This window comes from Mus pahari, chromosome 5, assembly GCF_900095145.1.
Source record: "Mus pahari chromosome 5, PAHARI_EIJ_v1.1, whole genome shotgun sequence".
In the NCBI taxonomy this organism is placed as follows: Eukaryota; Metazoa; Chordata; class Mammalia; order Rodentia; family Muridae; genus Mus; species Mus pahari.
This window is the reverse complement of record NC_034594.1, coordinates 116,386,771-116,398,654: the sequence shown is the minus strand read 5'-3', so window position 1 is coordinate 116,398,654 and position 11,884 is coordinate 116,386,771.

Below are 11,884 nucleotides of genomic sequence, written 5' to 3'. Positions count from 1 at the left end.
CTTCATGTGGGCATTTGAATTTGATGATATCTGATTGACTCAGATATCCAAATCTGCTTTTTTGGACAGGGAAACCTAAAAGAACAAAAAAGGCTGCCTCGAAGATTCTTTGGGGGGGGGGGAAGACACTCAGGGATATACGCTATTTTTCTTTTGTGCATACATCAAAATATCGCCTTGAAAGCAATGAAGGCTTGTCAGTGTGTTGAGTGCCAACTGTCTCTCATCCCCTGTTCCCCAGTGGGAAACTGGGAAGGAGAAGAAAGAGTTACACTGGGGGGTGCAGCAAGCCCGCTGCTCTGGGATTGTTTCTGAAGGGTAACTGCAGCTGCTTTGCTGACCCTTCAACCACAGAGCAGATAGAATTAAGTGTCAATCAGGGATTTTTAACCCTCCTTTAATCTTTGAGTTTCCAGATAAAAGACACATGAATTTTACATTTATAATAAGCCTTTAAAGTACCAGGACTGGGCAGATATGTACTCTCTCTATTAGTATATCTACCCCTGCCAATAACACCAAGATATGAATCCCATGTTCTGCATGGGCCCTAACTCTGACTGCAAGCCCATGTGGCCAGTTCTTATGATTCATCTGTGCCATTAAGTCTTCCCATCTCTCTACCTTCCTCTCTCTTCTGGTCTTCTACCTCTGACTCTAGGCCTGGAAACCAGAAACCACATATTTCTCTTCTGCCCAGCTACAAGCTATAGATGTCTTTATTCACCAGCCAGGGATAACTTGAGGGGCAAGGTTACATAAATTTGGGTCTAAGTAGGAATCTCCTTGTCCCCTGGGGGCAACCAGAGCCAGGTTTAAGCATTACAATATACAGCAAGAAACCAACATCAACACCTTCATATGGAACTATTTTTGGAGTTATATGTTATTTCTTTTTTTTTTTTTCCTATGAGCGAAGGCACTTGGGAGGCTCAGCTTCTAACTGAAGGAAAAGTAATTCCTTATCATACTGTTTCTAGTTGCTATGTTACTACCAGTGTTCTCCTTTAATCATGAGTAATAACATGAGCTGTACACAATCTGTTTTTTTTTTTCAGCTAAAATTTCAGTGCTACAATGGAAAAAGCAGCTAAAATTTGAAAACACAGCATTTTACCAGCATTCTATCATATCGACCACTTTGACATTTTGATGATTTTGGCCATGCTTTTGTGGATTTCCTATTGTGACTCAATTTTGGAAAGATTCCAGGTGTGGGAGAAGGTTGTACAAAAATCTGGGGATTAATGAGGCTGTGTCTGGCCAAGTCATCAAAGCATTGTATTTCTTGATTGGTGCTTATCTAAAGTTGATCACCTTCCACAGAGTCTAGTAGATGGCTCTAATTTTCTGGCTGATTCTTTCAGACACAGAGTTTTAAGGGGATGAGAAACACATTCCTGGATTCTAAAGCTTCCAAGATTTTAATAGATGACATTCTTCTCAAAGGACGTAGGAAAGTATAACAGAAAAGACTCCCCAGAAAGAGGATAGGTTGAAGCCTAAGGTCAGGAAGAAATCTGTATAAACTTCAATCAAGCTAATAGGAAGATCAGACCTTCTATAATGAGGAAACATAACATAATTAACAATATAGTATTCTGATAACGTATAAATCTCTTTCATTAGTGACACACACACACACACACACACACACACACACACACACACAACCCTTTGGAAGTTCCTGTATTCTAAACATTTCCAAAATTTTAAAAATCAAGATCTTATCTGTTAACCAAGGCAAACTGGAGCTCTTATAAACAAAACAAAACAAAACAAAACAAAAAAGCTACATATTTCTAATAAGCAACAAACAATGTCACTCAGTGAACACTCCAATTCCAAAAATACTGAGAGCACAATCAAAATTGCCAAATCAAGGCCAAAATTGCAAACACTAGGACTAGCATTTTCCACTCATAATGACATTAGCTGGACTAGACAGCTCCAATTACACAGCTCTGACATCTCCTATGTACACAACCTCACCTACCTTCTGGAACTAAAGTTCCTGTACTTTGTACATTGGGCTATTTCCCTGGTTCTACTTTTCCCCTTGGGGTATACAGGCACAGTTGCAAAATGGGCTGGATTAAGGGAATGAAGCTTAGCCAGGGCAGGTGGGTTAAGCAGCATCTTGGTTGTCTTTTCTCAGTACCAATTTCCCTATCAATACAGATTTTCTGTCTTAGTTACTGTTCTCATTTACTTGATAAATATTCCAACTAAAAGAAACTTTAGAAGTAAGAGATTATTTTGGTCCATAGTTTAAGAATACAGTCCACCATGGGAGGGAAGTCATGGTATAGCAGGACCTTGAAATAGTGATCATATTTCATCTGTTGATTGTGAAATGAATGTTAGTGCTCAGGTCATCTTATCTTTTTTATTCAATCTTGAAGCCTAGCCCAATCTTCTATAATGGGTGAAACATCACAACTCAATTAATCTAATAAAAGTAATATCTTACAGACATATCTAGAGATTTGTCTACCAGGTCACTTTTGATCTCAATATGTCAACTAAGCTTACCAAATAAATAAATGAAAAGGAAATTTGTAAGACTTCCAGTTCTTATTAAAATGTTTCCATAAATATGACTGGAAATCAATATTCTGTTATAATATAATATCTTTGTTGAGTGTTCTTGAGAGACTACTAAGGTTCAGTGGATCCCTTTGTTCCTCTTTCCAGTGTTTCCACATTGAAGATACTCCTTTATCTATTTTCTAATATTGATTTAATTTATCTAATTTAATTACTGGGGGAGTGAGTGGTACAAGCTGTGATGCACAAGTACCAACTATTTCATGAGTGAAAATAAACAAAAGTGAGACAACTGAGAACATGTTATGGAGAATGTCCAATTTAAGGAGTGATAGTATATAGTTTTTTAAAAGATCATTCTTTATGTTTTACCTGGGTTAATACTCATACTACTTAGTTTAGTTTTCTTGCAATGTTCTACTCTACAACAAAATTAATTTTTTTGGAATTAATATTGTAGATTTTTTCAACAGAACTTTGCAGTAATGTATAATAACTGAAGATGCTTTCTGGCTCCATGTTATATGCCTATTTCAAAAGGGGGCTAGGCACAGATGTTCCTGCTTCCAATATTATGGTTTTAATTTGGTAGTCCATTATATTGTTGGGAATTTTGTAGTGACACCAAATATACTTGCCTTTGGACTGGCTTTGTCATACAGAAAAATTAACATTCTTTTATATAGGTATTTAGTAATCAATATATTTACGAATTTAATAGTATCCCTAAATGAATGTTAGTATTCACAGTATTTTGTATTCCAGACAGTCTTTAAAAACTATAGAGTTTAGAAATAAAACTTTTCTAAATGTAAAGATTAGAGCTGAAGTTCTTATGACCACTCAGAATTGTAAATCCAGCATGTCAAAAGTGGAGCAGGAAGATCAAGGAATTCAAGGTTATTCTTGGCTAATTAGCAGGTTAGAGGGCAAACTATGCTATGGGCGGTCTTTTCTCAAACAAGAATGAAAATGAAGAAAATATTTCATCACAGTTTATACATTTACCTGAAATATATATATATATTTCAGGTAAATGTATAAACTGTATAAATGTATAAATGTAAATATTATATATATAATATTTACAATAAACAATTTCTTGCTTATGAGTAATATTTAAGTACAGCAACTCTTTAGATTACTTAGTGTTATATTTATTTTATCACAATAAAATTTAAAGATATACACTGAAATTACTTTGTTATAAAACATTTATGTGCATGAACAGGGAAATCAAAATGAGGAAAGACCCTGTCATTCTGTGTAAATGAAACTGTAACTCACATGATACAATTGTCTCTGAGGCTTACTGCCTCTGTGTGTTAACCTAGTACTAGTCCTGGAAGCATCTAAATTCCAAACAACCTAATCTAGTCATAGAATGTTTTCTCAGCCTCCGAAATTTACTGTGAATTACCATACCATTCTAAAGTCTTTCTGAACTCTTGTTGGTTGGATTAACTCAGCTATCGTGTCTCAAATTCCTTTTCTAGCTAACTTACTCAATTTGGTTTCTCTCAGCATCTGACAGAATTGCTCCGCTTGGCCTCATACTAACTTTGGCATTGTGTTCTAATCTTCTAGCTCCTTCTCATTCTGTGGCTCAGCTTGTTCTGTCTTCACATGTGTCTAGCTTAACTTTGTCTGCAATCTGTCTTCCTACAATACTCTTGATAAAACTGCATCATAATTCTCCTAACTGACTGAGGAGAACTGACTAGAATTCAGAGATCTGGATGCCTCTGGATCCTGAATGCTGGGATGATTAAAGGCATGTACCACCATACCTGGACCTAAGCTTTATGTTTATCTGAAACTTGCATTATATAAGCATTGAATTCATGGCTTTATATGAGGCCTTCAATTTGCTTGCCTCTGTCTCCTGGAATTAAAGACATTTCAATACTCCAGGTGGATCACACAGAACTAAATGGACTTTGGATGTGATCTCTTGCCTCAGTTGCCAAGTCCTGAATAAAATTCTTCTGTAATTCTGTGTCTGTAATCTATCCTTTTGTGTTATTTTCTTACTTCTGCATCTCATCCTCTTACAGTGCTGAGGGCACACAGCTAAGTCCTTGTCAGAAGCCTCAGTTAGATTAGGATGAATTCCAAAATGAGCCCCATCTTATATATATATGACAGCTCACTCTTCACTCCAAATGATGACTGTTTATCCATAATGGTGAATCTGTGCTGGAAAAAAATAGATGGAAGTATATCCTAAAGGCAAGATTAATCCTCTGAGTGATACCAGCAATAGAACCTCAGTGCACCTCGCAGATTAGAACTAAGAAAAAGATTAAACAGACCATACCTTTACCAACTTGATAGATTTATACATACTTCTCCCCTACCTGCCTTAATTCTTCCTCTATGTAAACAGAAACATTATGTCAGTATCCTGCTGTTTCCCATAATGTGCCCATACTGAATAAATCTTTTTACTGGGAGAGGCCACTAAGCCTAGTTTGTCACATCAGCTAGATCACAGTGTTTTACCACAGTTATAAAACCATATATGTATATTTAAGTTAATATCCATTGTGGAGGGGAAACCAGGAAAGGGGATAAAATTTGAAATGTAAATAAAGAAATTAACCAATTAAAAAATGAAAAATGCATTATAATCAAAATATTTCCATCAAAGCATTTCTTGATTTGGTTACAGAAAAAGCCAAGAAAACATAATTTCTTATATTTCATAAATTTGTTATCGTTCATTTTAGTTGTCCAAAAAAGGATAATTGTCTTTATATATTGAATTTATTCTACATTAAATACACTTATGTAAAAAAAAAAGATTTTCTTTCAAATCTTTTGTAAGAGAACAAAAAAGCAAGTGAAAGTTTGATCTAACTTTTCATTCTCATCAGTTAGTCTCATGTAAACATCTCTGAAAAGAAATCACAATCCATCATTTAGAGAAGGGAAGCATGCTCCATTCTCAAAGGTTAGATTTAATCTAAATGTTTGTTGAGAATACAGAGTAAGCAGAAGGCTAAATCTATAAAATCAGTTTTCCTGTTGTCTTGGAAAGATGCACACCTGGAAGGTACTTTTTCTTTTGTAAAAGTAGTTAGCTTGCAGAGTGGACTTGGGTGTATAGCAGACACATTTAGGAGGAGGAATGTGATAAGCATCTTATTGGGCTTAGAGAAACAGAAGGAGAAATCAACACAGAGAAGGACAAAATGCATCTTATAGCAATTATCTGCAAAATGGTAGCAGCTGTTCAAGCTTTTGGATGATTGGAATTCTGAGAAGTCCAAAGAGAAACATATGGTATAGTTCATCACAAAACTATTTAAAGCTATTATTGTTCATGTTGTATCTTTATGTTATCCTTAGTGAAAGTTAATAGGTACAGAGATTGGTTTTGAATGTAATGAATGTGAGATGGATTTAATCTCCTCAAACATTTAGATATGTCAGAAAAATTCTCATAGTAGATCTAGACAAAAAGTTACTTTTATCTATGTGTGATGAAAACCATTTTTTATTTGTAAAATTTATTTACTCTGCAGAACAGTATATGAGATTTAGTTTTGAACTTTTATGTGCAACTCTAGAATCAGAAACCACTAGGCTTTTGAGAATCTGCATACTGGCTCTTTTCCAATAGATATTCTGCAATAGAACGAAGTGAAAATCACCCATTAACACTTCCTACTTATTTGTGTGGGCCCAGTTATAATTTTAAGACTTACAAAGTCTTAAAGTGTTAAGAATGGCATTTCAAAATACTCATTTCAAAGGGTGGGGGTGACTTGGCTAAAACAGTCAGAACAAACACCCTGTTCCAGAATTTTATTTTTTGAACTATATCAAAAATTTATTGGGTATGTAGCACATTATTATTGGGGACTCCCATCTTATTCTTCACAGCTAATATTCATATAAACCATAAAAAAACCCAGGCAGCCAAAACTGCCCTGCATAAAAATAAAAGTGTTAGAGGGATTACAATTACAGATTTCAAGATAAATTACAGAGCCATAATTTAAAAAAAAAGTATTATAATGGAATAAATACTGCTATAGACCAATGAAACAAACTTGCAATTCCAAGCATCTACTTTTTTTATCTTCAGGCATTTAATATTTGACAAAGTTGGCAAAAACATAAACTGGAATAAAGGAAGCACTTCAACAAATGGTATATAGAAAACTGCAGAATAAAATGAAAAATTGACACATTTTCCCTTTGTACAAAACTAAATGCAAGTGGATTAAGGACATAATGTGAAATCTTCAACACTTAAAATTCTAGAAAAAATAGCACAGGCAGTAAGTACCCTATATAATATAGGCATAGGAGAGTACTGTATGAATAAAATGCCATTTTCCCAAGAATTAAAAAGAGTAGGACTCTACACATTACAGGGCTTCTCCACAACTGAAGCAAACATCAGACAGCTGTAGAGAAATTCTCCAGAATGGCCAGCTATACATCTTACAGAATATTGATATCCAAATATAAAAATGACCCAAAAGCCAAGGACAAAAAACCCAAATAAACCACTCAAAATGGCCTTGTGGTCTAAATGGAAAATTCTCAAAAAAGGGAAAACGTCTAAGAAATGCCTCAGAATCATTAGATGTAATCCCATTAAATGATTAATTAATTACTTTTAGTGTTATCAGTGTATATTTAGAAGTAGTTTTCTGTGCCAGTGATGTCCAGATTATTTCTCGAGGATAAATGTATTTGTTTTTCTGTTGGGTTCTCTGATTTGGAATTCAGTTTTGTGCAAGGTGGTCACTATGGATCAATTTGAGTTTTTCTACATGCAGCCATCCCATTTGACCAATAACATTTGTTGAAGTTGCTGCTTTTTTTTTCCAGTGTGAGTTTCTGACCTCTTTATCAGTCATCTGTGGTCCATAGATGCGGTGATTTGTGTATGGGTCTTCAGTTCTAGTCCATTGGGCATCATGTGCCAGTAGGGTCCCAGTACTTAGAGTAGAAGTAGATAGAAACCCAAGTCTATTACCCAGAGGCCTTTTCCAATTGCTAACTAATGAAAAGTTCAAAAATGTGTTTTCTTCAGTAGAGTCTTATTGGGTATAAAACAACACTTAAGGGTAGACCCCATACTCAGCACTTTGAGGCTAACACAAACAAACTCAATGGTATTTTTGGAGTTTTGTTTGTTTTGTCTCGAAATGCTTGGGCTATTTTTTAACTTTTTGTATTTTTCCATTATTTTTCTTAACTTTAGGAAATTTGCTTATATATTATGATTATATTTATCATTTTTAAGGGACAAATCTTGCATGTTCTCTCTCATTTGAGGTGCCTAGATTCAGATCTTCTATTGTGACTTCATATCCTGGAATATCTTCAAGAATTCATTAAGTAAGGTAGGAGCAATGCTGGGGTAGTATTTTGGGGACCCATAGAGAGGGGAGTATCATGATACAAGTGACATGACTAGGAAAATGGGACAGATTCTAATTAGAGTAGAAGATAAATACAGAAGGAGAGAGGAGAGTAAAGCAAAAGTAAGGGTGTCTGAAAAACTCTTTAGTCACCACACTACTAAACAGTTACTCAGGAATGTGTAATTCAAAAGAGTCTATATACAGAGTTTAAATGAAATTTTCTTATCTATGTTGACAGTATTACCTCTGAGAGCCAAAATCCACATAATAAAAATCCTTAACTCCAGACATAATAAACCTCATTTTGTGTAGTAGGTCAGTGTTGTCCTGACTTCCAAAAGATATACCTATTTCTATGTCCTATGATTGCCCATGGTGTTCAAATGTAATGTTCTGTTGTTGAAGGAACTATGAACTTCAGACATGCGGCTTAGAGACCCCAGAGTGAAGTGACATGGATGCTTTTTCCAGAGGACTAGATTGATGGCATCATGCAAGTTTCTAAAGAGGGAAGCAACATTCCTACCAAGATTCTGAACCACATTATAACCTGGTATGATAACTATAAGATTACAACAACTGGCATGAGAGAGAACTGACTGTAGCCACTGGAAGTCCTGGTTACTGTACCATGACCATGGCCCAGCAATTTCTTTCTTTTTATTATTGTAATTTGTAAAGAAAACAAAGGGAACAACAATTTCACATTCAGTTTAACATCTAGAAGACTTGTACTGCTTAAACAAAACTGTCTCTGGGAAGGGCACCTAGCTTAAATAGTAAAGGTGTTTGCTGTCTAACCTTAGAATCTGCATTCTATCTCCTGGTCCCACAGGAAGGAAGAGAAAGTTGTGTATCACATATCTTGTGATACATAGAACACACACACACACACACACACACACACACACACACACACACTTAGTATTAAAAACAAAATGAAACCAAGCTATTTCTGACAATATCCTTCAGTCAGATCACTAAAATGGTTACTTTATTGCCTAGGTAGAGAATGAAATAGAGAATGATTGGTAAATTTTTTCTTTGTATACATCACCTTCCCTCCATTTATCTTTTCCTTTTCAACATATAGAGATTCAAGGTGTATAGATTCACATATAAAGCTCAAGTAAGTCAGAAGGAAGAATCCTTGAGGGAACCCAAGTGTTTCCTTCTTCACATAATAGTATTTTCCATTTTAAAAGTGCAACTTTGAAGTATATTAGATAAATGGAGATGTATATTACTGAAAAATCTTTTACTAAGTTTATCATTAACAATTTGTCAAGTGAATCAAAGTAACATCAAAAGGAATGTTTTCCATGCTATAATTTCTATACATTTATTGATCCTAATTTTTTTCTTGACCTTTTCAGGTTGTATACACCAGTGTTCATTACTAGTCACAATAATGTAAAGAAATGAGAATAGGGACAATAACATGAGCAATCCATCTTTGAAATTTATATAACTAAGCAAGAATTTTATGGAATATATATATTTTTTTACTTTTATGAAGGAATGCTTGTTTTATTTGACAGAAAGCCAATACACGTTGAAGATGACAGAGGCAGCTTTAGGAAGTATTTGAACCCTGAATCAGTCTCTGCCCGTTCTCATTTACATCACTTACTTGCATTCCTTAAGCGCATAATTTTTTAAGAGTGGCTTTTTAAAATTATTTTATTTGATATTTTCTTCATTTCCATTTCAAATGCTATCCCAAATGTCCCCTATACCCCCCCCCACTCTGCTCCCCTGCCCACCCACTCCCACTTCTTGGCCCTGGCTATGCCATTACCTGACAAACACAGAAGTGGATGCTCACAGCCAGCTATTGGATGGAACACAGGGCCCCCAGTGGAGGAGCTAGAGAAAGTACCCAAGGAGCTGAAGGGGGCTGCAACCCTGTAGGTGGAACAACAATGTGAACTAACCAGTACCCCCTGAGCTCATGTCTCTAGCTGCATATGTAGCAAAAGATGGCCTAATCGGCCATCATTGAGAAGAGAGGCCCCTTGGTCCTGGAATACTCTTTATGAGTATTCCACAATGCATTTTGTACTTGGACTTAGTTGGTCCCACACTGTGAAACAATTTTAAAAATCATTAACAGCAAAAATGTAAACTAAACTAAAAGATATGTTAGGCCACAACAAGTCAGTTGTGGGTAAAGTAAAAACACCAAAAGGATTAGCCCCACAACTCACTCTAATATGAATTAATCCACTTTTTGATTGTGCATACATATGTATATAGACACAAAATCGTTCATAAAACTAATCTACTTAGTTTTCTCTCCTGCTGAGAACTGGGACTATCCTATTTTTCAAAAGGTTGATTAAAATAAAACACACAATAATTTTCTAGGGCACTTTCACTACTTTAGTTACAGAGAAACAAGCTGTCCTGTGTTTCTTCCTTACCTGTAGTCAAACATTAAACCAATATAAGATTCTAGTTAAAAATCTCCCTCTAGAGTGAGACAAATACAGATACCTGAAGCCAAACAGTGGATAGAGCTTGGGGACTGTAATGAAAGGATAGGAAGAGGGATTGCAGACCCTAAGGGGAAAGGAACTCCACAGGAAGACCAACACAGTCAACCAGCCTGAACTCTTGGGGTTCTTAGAGTCTGAACCACCAACCAGTAAACACACTGCTTGGACCTTGCCATTCCTTCATATATGTAGCAGATATGCAGCTTGGTCTTTTTTTTTTTTTTTTTTTTTTTTTTGTCTTTAATTTTTATTTATTATTTTTTTAGATATTTTCTTTATTTGCATTTCAAACGTTATCCCCTTTCCTAATTTCCCCTCCAAAAATCCCCTATCACTTCCCCCTCCCCTTGCTCATCAACCCACACACTCCTGCTTCCTGGCCCTGGCATTCCCATATATTGGGTCATAGAGCCTTCACAGGACCAAGGGTCTCTCCTCCCATTGATGACCAACTAGGCCACCCTGTGCTGCATATAACAAAAGGATATACCTTCTTCTCAGCTTGGTCTTTATGAGGGTCCAGATCAACTGGAATGGGGCTATCCCAAAAGATCTTGCCTGTATGTGGGACATGTTCCACTAGCTGAGCTACATTGTCTGGCCTCAGTGGGAGAGGAAGTGCCTAGCCTCACAGAGTTCTGAAGTGCAGGGTAGGGGTGGTGTGTGTGTGGGGGGGGCATGGACAGAGGGGGGGGACCTGCTCAGAGAAGAAGAGTAGAGGAGAGAAGATTTGGGGGAGTGATTTGGAGGGAGTGGGCCAGTGAGATGGATGTAAAGTGAATAAGTAAAATAAAATAAAATAAATTAACAGCAGCACATAAGATGTAGAGTCCTTTGGTATAAGTCCAAGAGTGGTAATAGTTGTATCTTGAAGTAGGTTGATTTTCAGATTTTGAGGAAGCTCTAACTTATTACCATAGTGACTATACAAGTTTGAATTCCTGCCAGCAATGAATAAGTTTTCTCATTTCCCCATAAACTTGCTAGCATGGGATGTTAATGATCTTAGTCATTTTGACTGGCCCAAGATGAACTTGCAATATAGTTCTATTTTTCATTTCTGTGATCACTAAGGATTTTGAACCATTTTATAGTGTTTCTCAAACATTTGAGTTTCATATTTTTAGAACTCTGTTTAGTTCAATAACCCACTTTAAGTTGTTATTTGTTTTCTTGAACTGATTTTTTTTTAGTTCTTTATCTATTGCAAATATTAAAGTTCTCTCAGATTTATAATAATTAAGAATTCTTTCTCGCTAAGTAAGCTGCTACTTAGTTCAAATTACCACGTTATTTGCTTTAAGAAGCACTTTATCTTCATAAGGTCCTATTTATTAATTTTTCCTATTCATGCCTGTGCTATTGGCATTCTACTCAGAAAGTCTTCCTGTGCCAATGAATTACTATATCCTACTTTCTCTCTCTAGATATTTGAGATACTGA